This window comes from Adiantum capillus-veneris, chromosome 1 (assembly GCF_014529385.1).
Source record: "Adiantum capillus-veneris isolate H3 chromosome 1, ASM1452938v2, whole genome shotgun sequence".
NCBI lineage: Eukaryota > Viridiplantae > Streptophyta > Polypodiopsida > Polypodiales > Pteridaceae > Adiantum > Adiantum capillus-veneris.
The window spans coordinates 147,747,079-147,765,289 of record NC_140931.1 but is presented as its reverse complement, the minus strand read 5'-3'; the positions used below and the strand labels follow the sequence as shown (position 1 = coordinate 147,765,289).

At 40.1% G+C, this 18,211-nt stretch overlaps 2 pseudogenes; both read left to right on the top strand.

Annotated features, from left to right (window-relative positions):
* Positions 1-9,996: 9,996 nt before the first annotated feature.
* Positions 9,997-12,028, top strand: LOC147465767 (uncharacterized; annotated as a pseudogene).
* A 58-nt stretch (positions 12,029-12,086) lies between these two features.
* On the top strand, positions 12,087-13,004 carry LOC147465766 (uncharacterized; annotated as a pseudogene).
* Positions 13,005-18,211: the final 5,207 nt, after the last annotated feature.

Below are 18,211 nucleotides of genomic sequence, written 5' to 3'. Positions count from 1 at the left end.
GCTATCTAACTAGGTGTTATGCTTTTTGTTGCTCTCTCCACCCAAGCACTCTTGTAATTCTCATTAGGAATCTATTCTAATGAAATGCCCACTATGTTCATGCTAATTTCCGCTACACATAAGATTATAGGCCATTAAATGTTACAGGCCACTTCCAATTTTGAGACTGCGTATAGGGTAGTCTTTATAGCTATGGTTGAGCACATTAGTAGTTGCAAGGAACCCAATTTTTTGTGCTTGCTCGCAAAGCACATTGAGGTGCATTATCACTATGTCAGGGAAAGAGTATCAACAAGAGCGATCAAATTGGCTTATTTGATGACACAAGAAAATAGTGCACCTCTGTTCACAAAGATATTGCCTCATGAGAAGTTTGAAGCTTTTTGGTAAGCTTTGGGCTTGCTTCCTTTTGTGGATTGATGATGTCCTTATGCCATAAAAAATTTCCTATACAATATGTGCCAGCTCTTGTTCACTGGATCAATTCCAGGGAGATTTGTCACCATATTTTTGGTAGTGATATACGTGAACACACTTAGGACTTCCTGGGTACTTTTTCCCTCACTTGGAGGTTTTTTTCCCGTGCATTGCATATAATCTATCACTCTAGGGCTATCTTATCTTTCTATTTGCACACTAAGAAAATTACTTCGGTTGTGTGCCTTAAGCTTTTTCATCTTCTCCAAGCTGTGTGTGCGTTCTTGCAACCCTCATTCCAATAGAAGATAGTCTTCATTTGTAGCTCAGTTTCCTTCTTCTAAGTGCTACAAAACTTTGTGCAAAAATATATAGTGGTCTTCTCATTGATTGTAGTAAAGTAAAAAGAATATGGCAAGTGTGCTCAAACGTAGACTTAGCCAATGGATCTAACTTACTCCATTACTAACATGCTTAGATTCAACGCCAAATATTGGATTTATTTTCTTCTCTTGGAAAATAACATCTTAAATTTCCTCTTTTCATAAAGAGGAGTTTCTTATATACTATATTGCATGTGTGAGTTACTTTATAGGAAAAATGAGAGATAAGAGAAAATTTTGTTCCATTGCCAACTATGGTAAAGAGAACTTCCGAAACTATATGACAAAGACCATTTTGAAAAGAGAAAATTTGGAAGAATGAAGTAAAATAAAACATGTGTGTGTGTGTGTGTGTGTGTGTGTGTGTGTGTGTGTGAGAGAGAGAGAGAGAGAGAGAGAGAGAGAGAGAGAGAGAGAGAGAGAGAGAGTGTAATAGAGAGAGAGAGAGAGAGAGAGAGAGTGTATAGGCACAAGTGTAAACACCAAACATGTTTCACAATGATATAGATCATCATTGTTGGTTACAAAAATGCCTTGCGTAGAGGGTTTATATATATAGGTTTCAAAGGGAAGAAGTTGGTTCAAGAACATTCTTACAAAATTCAATTGTAGATGTTGACACCTAATGGGTGGAGGCTTCAAGGTTTTCTTAATGTGGGTGATTGATGATAGGGATGGTGTCCAAGAGTGTACAAATTGAGGAAGGCCAATAATTTCACAAGTACCTCTAGCCTTACAAAATGTAAATACGTTATGGTCATGAATTATGAAGAGGAAAATAATACTTGTGAGCCAATTTTAGGCTCATTTCTCCAACAAATGGTAGGTGGAGAGAGGGATTAAAGTTGGGGATGTTTAGAAAAGGCTAAGCTTAGAGGCTTATTAATGCAATAGGTTGAAAGGGGTTTTAACAAAGGTTTGTGGGAGTTTAGGCGTTCTTTATAAGAAATAAAATTAAAGCAATAAAAGAGAAAATGGTAGGGATAGCTTGAAGCTGTTCGAAAAGATAGATTTTTCAAACACAGCTTGAAGATGAAGGTAACCATTGAGGGTGCTTTCATGAATGATATACCTTCTAAGCTCCACTAGGATGAATGAAGTCTTCTTGTGGGTTGGATTCCAAGAGCTCCAAGGGATGTAATGATATGTATTGAGGGATTTTTGAAAGCAATGTGAGTTAAGGAGGTGAGAGGAGCCAAACAATGGTCATTTGTAGAAAGTGATATCTAGGATGGAGGAATTTTGGGAGGAGCTCTTAACGTGGTGTTGCATACTGAAGTACCATAAGTATTAAGCTGATTGGTAAGAAAAATCAAATTGCCAACCCAAAGCCCAAAGGAATCATCAATGTAACACTTGTATTAGAGAAGAGAAGCCTTGAAGAATGAAACTAGAGACTTCTCCAAATAGCATAGAAAAAGGCATGCATAGCCACTCCAAAATTCGAACCCATGGTTGTGCCCTTAATTAAGGACTATAGAAGCTAGGGAGATAATAAAATCAACTTTGAGATTATCAAAGTGGCCCATAATAGAGTAGGATAAGGCCATAACACCCAAGTCCATGGGAATGCTAGGATATAGAGACTCTATGTCAAAGGTAAGAGGAGATATTAGGGGGCAGGGAAATTTTGAAGAGGTCACATATCAAGGAGGCAGAACCTACTAAATGTTGCCTTTTTTTAAAAAGTATAGGAAATAATTGGAGGTGTAGCAACTTTAATGTGTTTTTTAGAAGGTAGCCTTTGTAAGAACAAATAGGTCTAGCTACTAATGAAAGTTTGTAGTTTCTGCAGGAAAAAAATTGGACAATATTTTAGTGGCTTCTTAGAAGAGGCCAAGATAAATTTTCTTTGTTCTTGAGGTAGAAGCATTTAGGAGGAGAGAATGGTTTCAAGAGATGAAATTACAAGAGGTTGGAGTGTTTGAGAGAGGCCCGCGTTTATAAGTAGAGGAGTCTGAGAGTTTCCAAATCACTTATTTTGTGTACCAAGATTTGGAGAGAAGCACAAGACCCAAATTTTTTAATGACAGCTTGATGGTGATGGTGGGGTGGGATTTGAGAGAAGCAATGGCTTTGTACATTAAGTGTGCATTTCCGTTAAGTAGTTTGGTTGGTGAGGCTAGCATGAAATGGAGAAAGGGAAAAATAGAGGCAAAGGTTTCCTTTAGTGCAAGGGATGAGATTGGAGGATTCCATAAAGAACTTGGAGAGCGATAAGGAGAAGAAGGGCTAGTGGGAGCATCTTTGAAGAAGAGATTTAGTTGGTATAGCCTCTTCAAATTAGCACAAGCATGATGGATAGAATCAAGCAAGGGAGTTGGTAGGGGTGGAATATGCTTAAGGCCTAGCCCTAAGAGCAATAAGGAGAAGAGGGGCTAGTGACGGATGTTAAGTATGGAGCCTGATTTACCCCTTGTAATTTTTTAGGTTAGAAACGCACCTTTGTAAGGCCCTGTCGAAAACAAAAATTTTCACTGCTAGTCTCGTCGGAATATTATGACCAAACAACAGTCGAAAGTGGTCCAAAATCAACCAATCGGTTGGCCGGTTGGCGGATGCACGGAAGTCAATGGCTGGTGGCCAAATTCAAATCAGACTTGTCTTCTCAAGGGTGGCCACACATGGGCGCATGGGGGAATTCAAGGGCGAACTTGTCTATATAAGGGCGGCTACACATGACTACCTCTCATGAGAGAGGGCATCCCTTTTGGCCTATAAAAAGAGGTCTTTTCTACGCACATTTTGGAGTGTGAAGTTGATGCAACAAGGTGTGTGTGAGGTGGTGAGAGTGAAGCAAGGTGGGAGCTCTATTAAGGGTATAATCCCTTTGTAACCTACTTCTTGTTTGAAGTACTAAAGCCATTGAGTGGATGCTTTTTTGAGGATGTAGTCTACATTGGGTGAACCGCATATATCGTGTGCTCTCTCTCTCTCTCTACTACTCTATATCTCTCGTGTGTGAAAATTTGTCTCTCTCCATTAAGTAAGCTACTCAAATATCTATTTAGCTACGTCTTATTCCCTAACAACTGGTATCAGAGCAAGGTGTGCTCGTAGCTAAAGTATCTCAAGGAAAGGATTCCTTGAATTGAGTGGGAGTAATGGAGAAGGAAGGGAAGCTCAAGATCGAGAAGTTCAACAACAAGAACTACCAACACTGGAAGATGCAAATTGAAGACTATCTCTACCAGAACGACCTTTATATGCCAGTAGGGGGTCTTCCAAAGAAGCCCGCAACAATGACACATGAAGCATGGATTGTGCTTGACCGAAAGACATTAGGAACAATCCGGCTAAGAATGACATCAATGATGGCCTTTAAAGATTTGGAGATGAAAACCACGGAGGAGTTGATGAAGTCACTTGACGGCCTCTACGAGAAACCATCGGCATCCAATAAGGTATTTCTTATGAAGCGCTTGTTCAATCTAAAGATGGTAGAGAATGGTTCAGTTGTAGAACACCTAAATGACTTTAACACCAACATAAGTCAAATTTGATTGGTGAAAATCAATTTCGATGACAAAGTGCGAGCTCTCCCTATACTATCGTCTCTATCAGATAGTTGAGACAACCTTGTGAAGGCTGTAAGTAACTCTATCTCTGGCACAAATACTCTTAAGTTTATATACTATTAAGTTTGATGATATTGTGGGTGTTCTCCTAAGCGAGGAAATGCGAAGGAGAAGCACATGTGAATCATCAAGTGCTGCACTGTCAGTGGAAACAAGAGGAAGGGTTTAGTAGGGGTTCAAAAACCAAAAGGGTCGTGATTGCTCAAAGCAGAGCAAGTCACACACAAAGTCAGTTCTTGAATGTTGGAACTGCGGCAAGAAGGACCACATCAAGAAGGATTACTGGTTTAAGAAGAAGAAGGATTCAAAGTCTCAAAACAACAAGCCAACATCGGAGGCCAATCTGGCAGGTAAAGTAGAGCAATATGCTCTAATTCTCTCACTAGACAACGTGTCTAATTCCTGGATATTAGATTTCGGGGCTTCATTCCATGTTTGACACCACACAAGCAGCATTACCAAGATTACACCAAAGGTAATTTTGGGTATGTATACTTGGGAGATGATGAAGTTTGTGAAATTGTCGATAAAGGTACAATTTGTGTCAAAACTACTAACACAAATGAATGCAAGTTTAAAGATGTTAGGCATCTTCCTTCTCTTTGCAAGAATTTAATCTCTACAAGACAATTGGATGATGAAGGTCACAACAATGCATTCAAAAACAAACGTTGGAAGATCTCAAAGGGATCTTTGGTGGTTGCCAAAGGAGAAAAGGTTGGTACACTTTACTTGTGTATTGTCAGCACACAATCCAACTTGTACAATAGCTACAAAAGTCAACAATGCGGTGTGGCACTACCGGCTTGGGCATATGAGTGCCAAAGGAATGCAAAATCCTCCAATCAAGGAAGCTTCTACTATGTTTGAAAGAAGTGGACTTAGAGTTTTGTGAAGATTATGTTTACGGTAAACAAAGGAGAGTAAAATATCAAAAATCAAGAAATGAAAGAAAAATAACAAACTCGAATTGGTTCATTCTAATGTTTGGGGTCTTGTAAGTACACCATCCCTTAGTGGCTCATTATACTATGTAACATTCATAGACGATGCAACTAGGAAAACATGGGTTTATGTAATAAAGAATAAATCTGATGTGTTTTCCATATTTCAAAGGTGGAGAGCCTTTGTGGAGAACGAAATAGGTACCAAGGTTAAATTCCTTAGATCCGACAATGGAGGAGAGTATTGTAGCTAAGTTTTTGAAAGATTTTGTGCTAGCAATGACATTCAGAGGCAAAAGAAAACCCCAAGGACACCTCAATAAAATGGAATTTCCAAAAGGATGAACAAAACAACCATGGAGCGAACATGAAGCATGCAGCTATATGCAGGCTTATCACTTGAGATTTGGACGGAAGGAGTATGTATGTCTGTGTAGTTGATCAACTAGTCACCCCCGACAACATTGGATGGGGGAGTTCTAAATGAGGCATGGAGAGGTAAACCGGTGAATTATGCATTTCTCAAAGTGATTGGGTGTGAGGCTTTCATGCACATAGATAGAAGCCTAAGGTCAAAGCTAGATGCAAAGTCCAAAAAGTGTTTCTTCATTGGCTATGGAGAAGGTGACTTTGGGTATCACCTATGGAATCCTGAAGATGGTAAAATGTTTAGGAGTAGGGATTTATTTTCAAAGAACAAAATATGTACAAAGATTACTTGGAAAGAAAACAAACAAGAGATACAGGTGATGAATACATGGAGCTTGAGGACAGTGAAGACTAAAGGAGTGCCAACGGTGACAATGTGCAACAATGTCAACCGAATGAGGAGCCTCAACCTATTCCCCAAATATCTACAAGAGCAAGTAGACCTCCAGAAAGGTTTGTTCCTCCCTTCAAACATCTCTTGATCTCAATTTTTGGAGAGCCAAAATCGTACGAAGAAGCTATGCATCACAAATCCAAAGAAGAATGGATGAAGAGCATGCAAGTGGAGATGGACTCATTACATCACAACCAAACATGGGAGTTGGTTGATTTTCCTAAAAGTAAGCAGGAATTATAAAACAAATGGATTTATAAGTTGAAGGAAGAAGAAGGTGAGAAGACAAGCTACAAATCCAGGCTTGTGGTAAAAGGGTTTTATCAAAAGAAGGTATTGAGTTCAATGAAATATTTTCTCATGTTGTAAAAATGAACTCAATTAGGCTTGTCTTAAGCCTTATGGATGCTCATGATTTAAATCCTGAGCAAATGGATATTTATACGATATTCCCTCACGATGACTTAGAGGAGGAAATTTATATGCTTCAACCAAAGGGATAAGAAGTAAAAGGTAAGGAGAAAATGGTTTAAAGACTAAAGAAGAGCTTGTATGGTTTAAAGCAAGCATAAAGACAATGGTACTTGAAGTTCGATCGATGGATGCAGCTCAGATCACTGCGTTTACACAAAGAATTTGGGAGATAGGAAGTTCATCATCCTAATGTTGTATGTTGATGACATAATGATTGCAAGTACTAACATGCAGCTCATCAAAGAACTAAAAGAATAATTGTCTAAATCTTTTTCAATGAAAGATTTAGGTGTTGCAAATGGATACTTGGTATAAAGATATCAAGGGACAGGATGAAGAAGACAGTAAAGCTATCTCAAGAGGATTACATCAAGAAGGTAGTAAAAAGGTTTGCAATGCAAGATGCAAAATAGGTTTTACACTTTGGCTAATCACTTTAAACTAACCAAGGATATGTGTCCAAAGACAGAGGAGATAGCCTATATATCTAAAGTTCCATATGTTGCAGCAGCCATATTTTACATGCAATGGGAGTTGTGAGTAGATTCATGGATAATCCAGGTAAAGAGCATTGAAAAACTGTGAAGTGGACACTTAGGTATCTAAAGGGGACAACCACGAATGCTTTGTATTTTGGAGGCACTGACATTTTCTTGCAAGGGTATGTTGATGCAGATATGGCAGGTGACAAAGACACTCAAAGGCGTACTATTGGCTACATCTTCACAATTGCAGGCACACCAGTAAGTTGGGCTTCAAAGCTGCAGAAAGTGGTCTCACTTTCTACCATAGAAGTATAATATGTAGCAAAAATGGAGGCAAGCAAAGAGATTCTTTGGCTTCACAGATTCTTTGAGGAGCTTTGATATAAGCAAGGCAATTGTGTCTTGTACAGTGATGACAATCAAAGCGCCATTCATCCTATGAAGAATTCAACCTTTCATTCAAGACCAAAGAACATTGAGGTGAGATATCACTTCATACGCACTCTTTTGAAAGAGAGACAGCTAAAGCTAAGAAAGGTGCATACAATTGAAAATCTTGCAAACATGTTTACAAAGGTGGTCAATAAGGAGAAGTTGAGCTTTTGCTGATCTTCAATTGGAATTCAAAGATAAGAAGCTAGGATGGAAAGCACTCACAGGTTTGGTTTGGAGGTCAGTCTCCAAGTGGGGGGTTGTTAAGTATATAGCTTTATTTACCTCTTTTGTATTTTTTTGTGTTAAAAACATACATTTGTAAGGCCCCCGTTATGAGGAGAAGCAATCGTGTGTGAAGAAAAATCACTTGTCGGAACATTATGGCCGGATGACGATCGAAAAGTGGTCGAAAATAGGTCCATCAGTTGGTCGTGGCCGATGGCTGGTAGTCAATGGTCGGTGACCAAAAGTCAATGGCCGGTGGCCAAATTCAAATTGTACTTGTCTTCTCAAGGGTGGTGACACATGGGCACATGGGAGAATTCAAATCGGACCTATCTACACAAGGGAGATTACACACGGCTGCCTCTCATAACAGAGGAAAGCCTTTTTGGCCTATAAAAGGAGGCCTTTCTACACAGATTTTGGAGTGTGAAGTTGATACAACAAGGTGGGTGTGAGGTGGCGAGAGTGAAGCAAAGAGGGAGCTCTATTAAGGGTATAATCCCTTTGTAACCTACTTCTTGTTTGAAGTACTAAAGCTATTGAGTCGCTGCTTTCTCGTGGATGTAGCCCACATTGGGTGAACCACGTATATCGTGTGTGCTATCTCTCTCTCTCTCTCTCTCTCTCTCTCTCTCTCTCTCTCTCTCTACTCTATAATCTCTTGTGTGTGAAAATTTATCTCTCTCCATTAAGTAGCTACTCAAATATCTATTTAGCTACACTTTATTCCCTAGCATGGACATCTTTCAATAAGAGATTTAGCCGGTATAACCTCTTCAAATTAGCATAAGCATGATGGACGGAATCAAGCGAGGAAGTTGGCGGGGGTAGAATATGCTTAAGGCCTATCCCTAAGTGATTTTTTTCACGTCGAGTTAGAATTTAGGTAGAGAGATTATGCTAGCTAGGGGTAGAGAGTTTATTGTCTAGGGTGAAGGGGGTTTTCTTTCCGACTTGCAAGATTTTAAAGAGAGAGGGATTAGTGAGAGAAAGCCAATACTTCTGCTTGGGCCTATGTAATGAGAGATGGAGGGTGAAAATGGAACCCAAAGGTGTGGGAGGAGGGGGGCGTGGAGAAGAGCAAGTGGATTCCGAGGGAGTGCTCTCATTGGAGGTTTTTTGAAAGCAAAATTTATTGGAAGGTCGGGGCTTGGAGATTGCATTGGTAGTTTTGATTTTTTGGGTTAAGGTTGATCTTGGGGGTTCTGGACTTATCGCTTGAGAAGAGAGAAGGGTTGACAAAAAGGTCCACTTATTATTGGGCGAGCGCCAAGAGCTAGAACGGGTTAGGGAGGGAGAGGTAAGGAGGGGTGGGGTAGATTGAAGAGGGTGTTGGGGTTTTTGGGTTGGGCGGGGTTGAGGGGGAAGCTTGAGTTTGGCTCTCTTGTTAGGGTATATGCCTTCTTTGGGGGTAACAAAGGGGGAGATTCTCTTGTAGAAGAGAAACCCCAAATAATGCTTTGCAAAGTGCTAGGAGACCTTGTTGTGCACAAGTTGGGAAATGGTTTCTTCTTTGGGAAGGGCATCAACCTCCTCAATAAGGGAAACTTGATTCCTCTTTCTAGCGAGATGATCTTCTTCTAGGATGGATCCGTAAAGGTGTGCTTTGAGAATCACTACTTGAATTTGTGCATAGTTCAAAAAGTTTATTCCTTCCAAGACTCCAAGTGTGACCTCCAAGTGAGTGAAGATGGATTGGAGCTTACTATACGGTTAAAGAGACCAAGTCACAATAGGAATCAATGGTTTGATGGAGCGTGTTCACTACAATCAATTGAGCTTCAATATAAAATTTGGTGGAGTCTACTTGTTATTGGATTTTGAGGGCAACAAGCTTAGCACTAAGAATGTCTTGTGCTTCCTAATCTTGGATAGCAAGGCAAGCAGGTTTCATGCGAAGGCTAATAGGAGGCCTCTTCTCGCTCGCAAAGTGCCTTGAGGTGCAATTAGAAAGACTTGGATTTGGTGAGCTAAGCATTAGAAGATCTAGGAATTCCTCCACAGAAGACCTCATCTGATATAGTGTCATTAAGGTGAGGTGTAGAAGGTGCAGGGAAAGGACCTCAAGTGTCCTTTCCCGAAAATAATTGTGACCATGTGGCGACTGGCGATAGCCGAGAGCCACGTGGGAGAAATTATTTTATGGGAAAGGACACTTAAGGTCCTTTGTCATCCGTCACAGGTCTAGGGGAAGGTGGGAATTAGAGTTCACGATGGTGATGTTTGAGATGCATGGTCGCAAGCTGCATTCTTCTCCTTTCTCCTAGGGTTTGTGCAGGTTCTTTGCCTAAGGTTTTCTGTGCTGCATTCCTCTCCTAGGGTTTGTGCAGGTTCTATGTGTTGCTTAGGGTTTTCTGTGCATATAGGGAAGAGTGTTGTGGCTTTGCCTAGGGTAGGCATGGATTTTAGGGTTTTGAGAGGTAGTGTTCCGAGGGGTCGAGTTCTGCGGGAAGTTTGTTTGCTGGAAGCCATTTTGGAAAACGAGCGTGGAACTTTTTGGAAGGTTTTTTGTGGGGTGAAACTCAATGTTATTTTAGAGAGTATAGTGTCTTTATGTTTGAAGGGAGGGCTTGGAATGAGTTCGCAGCCAAGCTTCTGCCTTTTGCCTGATGTTGATGAGGGTGTTGGAGGAGGTGCATCTGGGTGTCGTGAAGTTGGAGGGAAGCTTGGGGGTGGTGCATTTCATGGGGGTAGTGATTCTTGTCCACCTAATGAGGCTGCTACAAATGGAGGAGGTTTTGAAGCAATTGTAGAACTTGGAGCAGATGAAGGAATTGGGGCTTTTGTAATACATACAGAGAGTGGTGTTTCTGCAATACGTGTTGAAGAAATTAGGGGTTCTTCAATAGATCTTGAATTTGGGGCTTTTGTAGGAACAAATATCAGCAGATTTGGGGGTTCTTGTACAGATCTCCAATTTGTATCAGGTGATGAAGAAATTTGTCCTTCTGTAGAGCAGATGAAGGTTTTGGTTGTGCTGCAAGACCTGCAGATATTTCTTAACATTTCTTTGTGCATACATGTTATTGTTAGTGATTGTAGAATATGCATCTAAGTAGGTTTGCTTAGGATTATGTAGATGTGGAGTGTTTTACTAGTTCTTTGTTGGTTACAATGTCTGCATGTTGTTTTCGTTGTAATTTGTGTTCTCTGCTTTGTGTAGGTGTTGTGCTTTATATTATTGTTGAAAGTTGTGATGCTGGTGGTCTACCTATGTTGGATGTGGAAGCTGACAGCATAACTGTGCCAGGTTTTCTTGTTGGTAACAGCGACCTTGAGGAGGAGTTGTTCACTGCTGGGGATAGTGGGGCCACAAAACACAAGGATAATTGGGCATGTAAGAAGTTTGATGAATGCAAAAAATTGTCTAGTGTGGATTGTGATACTCCTCTTGAGAAGTTGGATCTTTGTCAGGTGAATGAAATGCTTGCTAGGTTTTTTGTTGTGGTGTATAAACAGGATGGTGTCTTATTTCCATTAGACACATTGATGGGAATGTTGCGGTGCTTTGGTAAAATGATAAAAAAGGAGCAGGATTTGAGAGTTGCTGCTACTGGTATTGTTGATGTGCCGTTTGATATTGTACAAAATCCTATCTTTCAATCGACTCAGAATGCTCTTTTGGCTGTGATGCAAAGGTCGGTTGCTGTGCTAGAGTCTGCAAGGAGAGAAAAAAAGCTTCAGTGATTGGTGTTAGTTTGCAGCGGCTCTCAAATGAGATTTGCTTACTTTTGCATGCTGCATTTCTCAATTAGGGGTGGTTTAGAGCTCTATAATCTTGAGAGGATGTTGTTCTCGCGTGCTAAAGATGAGTTTGGAGAATATGCTAGGTTGGTTTGTCAGTTTTAGGCTTATAGGGATAAGTTCTATAGTTGGCACTTAGTGGTATTGAGTTTTTTTTGTGCTTGCAGGATTTGTGAGCATGCTAGCAAAAATTATAAGGTTGACTTGATGCATTTTCAGCCGGAGCACTTTCAACCTACTGTTACTTTTTGTAATGATGATGTTGTATTCATGTTTGATCAGCTAATGCGTCACATGCCATACACTGTTGAGGGTGATAAGAATGTGTTGTTTTTGTTTTTGCAGCCAATTAACTCGCATACAGGTTGTAATAAGTTTTTTCATCACAATTTGTAGTGTGCAATTTTTACATTTTTTTGAGTCAATTGTCAACTACTAGATTTCTTGTAGGTTTAATATAGTCGTAACAGAGTGTTGCGGTGAAGGTGTTGCCCAATATTGTGAAGTCAATTGGCAATAGGACAGGGGTTGGCGAAAATTTCAGTATTAAGAGCTTACGAAGCACTTGTGTGACTCAAATGAGTCTTGGGCAGGTGCCTCGTGAGGTTGGAATGATGGTGACAAGACATAAGCGTCCTACATCATATGAGAAGTATGACGTGTCAAGTGAGGTTCGCATGGCTGTTGTGTAGGATATTTTGTCTCAGACTTTTGATGGGTGTGGAAGACTAAAGACCTACCCGCAGGTTTTGGAGAAAAAGTTCTCAAACTTCTGTCAGAATATTGAAGGTTGTGCCTTTGGTGTGTTATTGTAAGTTGACGATTGTTGGTGTTGGTAGTCATGCTGGTTTTTGTTATGTGGTTTAGGAGATGGTTCTCATGGAAAGAAGCAATAACTTGCTGTTGTTGGTGGACAAGTTATTACTGTTGGTGGTGGACACGTTTCTTAAGTTTGTGTTGGTTCTACTAGAGAGTTATCAACAGGGTTTGTTGGTGGTTGCACCACTTCTAGTGTTAATATGTCAGTTGATGTTGGTAGTTCTGGTTGTGGTTGTTGTGCTTCAATTGGTGATACTGGTTCAGCTGGTAAAGGATGTTCAATTGGTACTATTGGTTCAGGTGGCAGTGAGGAAGTTACTGTTGCTGGTAAAGGATGCTCAACTGGTATTGTTGGTTCAGGTGGTGGTTGTTTGAAGCCAACTGTGCCTTTTATTCCCTACAAAATAGGGGAAGGTATTCCTTTTGATGAGAGCCTTCTGTATGAGCTTCCACCTGAGTCGACTAGAGCTCTAGGTATCGGTGGTCGGAAGCCTCCCGTGTCAGTGTTTCCAGTGTGCAACATGTAAAATTGCATTGTTAATGTGTATGTCGGGAAGTAAAATATGCCCTTTGTACCTTTGGATAAGAAGCAGTTGGAATGTTGGGAAGTTTGTAGCTTACGACAACTAGTAGTTGTGTTGTTGAGAACTATGACCAAGGTTGTTTTGTTGGTTTGATTTTGTTAATGGAACTCGATGTTATATTTTCAATTTTTTTCTCTCTTGTTGTAATAATATTGCTACAAAGGGAATGTATAGCACTAGTTATAGGCATCATCTTTCTGACTTCAACAGTAGCCAACTACAAGGGCAATAGGTTGAAATTCTGCTTGCTCATGTGTCAATATTAGATTGAAATTCTGCTTGCTGATGTGTCAACACTAGAGGTTGGAGTGTTTGAGAGAGGCCCGCGTTTATAAGTAGAGGAGTCTGAGAGTTTCCAAATCACTTATTTTGTGTACCAAGATTTGGAGAGAAGCACAAGACCCAAATTTTTTAATGACAGCTTGATGGTGATGGTGGGGTGGGATTTGAGAGAAGCAATGGCTTTGTACAGTAAGTGTGCATTTCCGTTAAGTAGTTTGGTTGGTGAGGCTAGCATGAAATGGAGAAAGGGAAAAATAGAGGCAAAGGTTTCCTTTAGTGCAAGGGATGAGATTGGAGGTTTCCATAAAGAACTTGGAGAGCGATAAGGAGAAGAGGGGCTAGTGGGAGCATCTTTGAAGAAGAGATTTAGTTGGTATAGCCTCTTCAAATTAGCACAAGCATGATGGATAGAATCAAGCAAGGGAGTTGGTAGGGGTGGAATATGCTTAAGGCCTAGCCCTAAGAGCAATAAGGAGAAGAGGGGCTAGTGAGGGCTGTTAAGTATGGAGCCTGATTTACCCCTTGTAATTTTTTAGGTTAAAAACGCACATTTGTAAGGCCCCCGTCGAAAACAAAAATTTTCACTACTAGTCTCGTCGGAATATTATGACCAAACATTAGTCGAAAGTGGTCCGACATCAACCAATCGGTTGGCCGGTTGGCGGATGCACGGAAGTCAATGGATGGTGGCCAAATTCAAATCAGACTTGTCTTCTCAAGGGTGGCCACACATGGGCGCATGGGAGAATTCAAGGGCGAACTTGTCTACATAAGGGCAGCTACACACGACTACCTCTCATGAGAGAGGGAATCCCTTTTGGCCTATAAAAAGAGGTCTTTTCTATGCACATTTTGGAGTGTGAAGTTGATGCAACAAGGTGTGTGTGAGGTGGTGAGAGTGAAGCAAGGTGGGAGCTCTATTAAGGGTATAATCCCTTTGTAACCTACGTCTTGTTTGAAGTACTAAAGCCATTGAGTGGATGCTTTTTTGAGGATGTAGTCCACATTGGGTGAACCGCATATATTGTGTGCTCTCTCTCTCTCTCTCTCTCTCTCTACTACTCTATATCTCTCGTGTGTGAAAATTTGTCTCTCTCCATTAAGTAACCTACTCAAATATCTATTTAGCTACATCTTATTCCCTAACAACTGGTATCAGAGCAAGGTGTGCTCGTAGCTAAAGTATCTCAAGGAAAGGATTTCCTGAATTGAGTGGGAGTAATGGAGAAGGAAGGGAAGCTCAAGATCGAGAAGTTCAACAACAAGAACTACCAACACTGGAAGATGCAGATTGAAGACTATCTCTACCAGAAGGACCTTTATATGCCACTAGGCGGTCCTCCAAAGAAGCCCGCAACAATGACAGATGAAGCATGGATTGTGCTTGACCAAAAGACATTAGGAACAATCCGGCTAAGAATGGCATCAATGATGGCCTTTAAAGTTTCGGAGATGAATACCACGGAGGACTTGATGAAGTCACTTGACGGCCTCTACGAGAAACCATCGGCATCCAATAAGGTATTTCTTATGAAGCGCTTGTTCAATCTAAAGATGGTAGAGAATGGTTCAGCTGTAGAACACCTAAATGACTTTAACACCAACATAAGTCAAATTTGATTGGTGAAAATCAATTTCGATGACAAAGTGCGAGCTCTCCCTATACTATCGTCTCTATCAGATAGTTGGGACAACCTTGTGAAGGCTGTAAGTAACTCTATCTCTAGCACAAATACTCTTAAGTTTATATACTATTAAGTTTGATGATATTGTGGGTGTTCTCCTAAGCGAGGAAAAGCGAAGGAGAAGCACATGTGAATCATCAAGTGCTGCACTGTTAGTGGAAACAAGAGGAAGGGCTTAGGAGGGGTTCAAAAACCAAAAGGGTCGTGATTGCTCAAAGCAGAGCAAGTCACACACAAAGTCAGTTCTTGAATGTTGGAACTGCGGCAAGAAGGACCACATCAAGAAGGATTACTGGTTTAAGAAGAAGAAGGATTCAAAGTCTCAAAACAACAAGCCAACATTCGAGGCCAATCTGGCAAGTAAAGTAGAGCAATATTCTCTAATTCTCTCATTAGAAAATGTGTCTAATTCCTAGATAGTAGAATTCGGGGCTTCATTCCATGTTTGACACCACACAAGAAGCATTACCAAGATTACACCAAAGGTAATTTAGGGTATGTATACTTGGGAGATGATGAAGTTTGTGAAATTGTCGATAAAGGTACAATTTGTGTCAAAACTACTAACACAAATGAATGCAAGTTTAAAGATGTTAGGCATGTTCCTTCTCTTTGCAGGAATTTAATCTCTACAAGACAATTGGATGATGAAGGTCACAACAATGCATTCAAAAACAAACGTTGGAAGATCTCAAAGGGATCTTTGGTGGTTGCCAAAGGAGAAAAGGTTGGTACACTTTACTTGTGTATTGTCAGCACACAATCCAACTTGTGCAATAGCTACAAAAGTCAACAATGCGGTGTGGCACTACCGGCTTGGGCATATGAGTGCCAAAGGAATGCAAAATCCTCCAATCAAAGAAGCTTCTACTATGTTTGAAAGAAGTGGACTTAGAGTTCTATGAAGATTGTGTTTACGGTAAACAAAAGAGAGTAAAATATCAAAAATCAAGAAATGAAAGAAAAATAACAAACTCGAATTGGTTCATTCTAATGTTTGGGGTCTTGTAAGTACACCATCCCTTAGTGGCTCATTATACTATGTAACATTCATAGACGATGCAACTAGGAAAACATGGGTTTATGTAATAAAGAAGAAATCTGATGTGTTTTCCATATTTCAAAGGTGGAAAGCCTTTGTGGAGAACGAAATAGGTACCAAGGTTAAATTCCTTAGATCCGACAATGGAGGAGAGTATTGTAGCTAAGTTTTTGAAAGATTTTGTGCTAGCAATGACATTCAGAGGCAAAAGAAAACCCCAAGGACACCTCAATAAAATGGAATTTCCAAAAGGATGAACAAAACAACCATGGAGCGAACATGAAGCATGCAGCTATATGCAGGCTTATCACTTGAGATTTGGACGGAAGGAGTATGTATGTCTGTGTAGTTGATCAACTAGTCACCCCCGACAACATTGGATGGGGGAGTTCTAAATGAGGCATGGAGAGGTAAACCGGTGAATTATGCATTTCTCAAAGTGATTGGGTGTGAGGCTTTCATGCACATAGATAGAAGCCTAAGGTCAAAGCTAGATGCAAAGTCCAAAAAGTGTTTCTTCATTGGCTATGGAGAAGGTGACTTTGGGTATCACCTATGGAATCCTGAAGATGGTAAAATGTTTAGGAGTAGGGATTTATTTTCAAAGAACAAAATATGTACAAAGATTACTTGGAAAGAAAACAAACAAGAGATACAGGTGATGAATACATGGAGCTTGAGGACAGTAAAGACTAAAGGAGTGCCAACGGTGACAATGTGCAACAATGTCAACCGAATGAGGAGCCTCAACCTATTCCCCAAATATCTACAAGAGCAAGTAGACCTCCAAAAAGGTTTGTTCCTCCCTTCAAACATCTCTTGATCTCAATTTTTGGAGAGCCAAAATCGTACGAAGAAGCTATGCATCACAAATCCAAAGAAGAATGGATGAAGAGCATGCAAGTGGAGATGGACTCATTACATCACAACCAAACATGGGAGTTGGTTGATTTTCCTAAAAGTAAGCAGGAATTATAAAACAAATGGATTTATAAGTTGAAGGAAGAAGAAGGTGAGAAGAAAAGCTACAAATCCACGCTTGTGGTAAAAGGGTTTTCTCAAAAGAAAGGTATTGAGTTCAATGAAATATTTTCTCATGTTGTAAAAATGAACTCAATTAGGCTTGTCTTAAGCCTTATGGATGCTCATGATTTAAATCCTGAGCAAATGGATATTTATACGATATTCCCTCACGATGACTTAGAGGAGGAAATTTACATGCTTCAACCAAAGGGATAAGAAGTAAAAGGTAAGGAGAAAATGGTTTGAAGACTAAAGAAGAGCTTGTATGGTTTAAAGCAAGCATAAAGACAATGGTACTTGAAGTTCGATCGATGGATGCAGCTCAGATCACTGCGTTTACACAAAGAATTTGGGAGATAGGAAGTTCATCATCCTAATGTTGTATGTTGAAGACATAATGATTGCAAGTACTAACATGCAGCTCATCAAAGACCTAAAAGAATAATTGTCTAAATCTTTTTCAATGAAAGATTTAGGTGCTGCAAATGGATACTTGGTATAAAGATATCAAGGGACAGGATGAAGAAGACAGTAAAGCTATCTCAAGAGGATTACATCAAGAAGGTATTAAAAAGGTTTGCAATGCAAGATGCAAAATAGGTTTTACACTTTGGCTAATCACTTTAAACTAACCAAGGATATGTGTCCAAAGACAAAGGAGATAGCCTATATATCTAAAGTTCCATATGTTGCAGCGGCCATATTTTACATGCAATGGGAGTTGTGAGTAGATTCATGGATAATCCAGGTAAAGAGCATTGACAAACTGTGAAGTGGATACTTAGGTATCTAAAGGGGACAACCGTGAATGCTTTGTATTTTGGAGGCACTGACATTTTCTTGCAAGGGTATGTTGATGCAGATATGGCAGTGACAAAGCACTCAAAGGCATACTATTGGCTACATCTTCACAATTGCAGGCACACCAGTAAGTTGGGCTTCAAAGATGCAGAAAGTGGTCTCACTTTCTACCACAGAAGTAGAATATGTAGCAAAAATGGAGGCAAGCAAAGAGATTCTTTGGCTTCACAGATTCTTTGAGGAGCTTTGATATAAGCAAGGAAATTGTGTCTTGTACAGTGATGACAATCAAAGCGCCATTCATCCTATGAAGAATTCAACCTTTCATTCAAGACCAAAGAACATTGAGGTGAGATATCACTTCATACGCACTCTTTTGAAAGAGAGACAGCTAAAGCTAAGAAAGGTGCATACAATTGAAAATCTTGCAGACATGTTTACAAAGGTGGTCAATAAGGAGAAGTTGA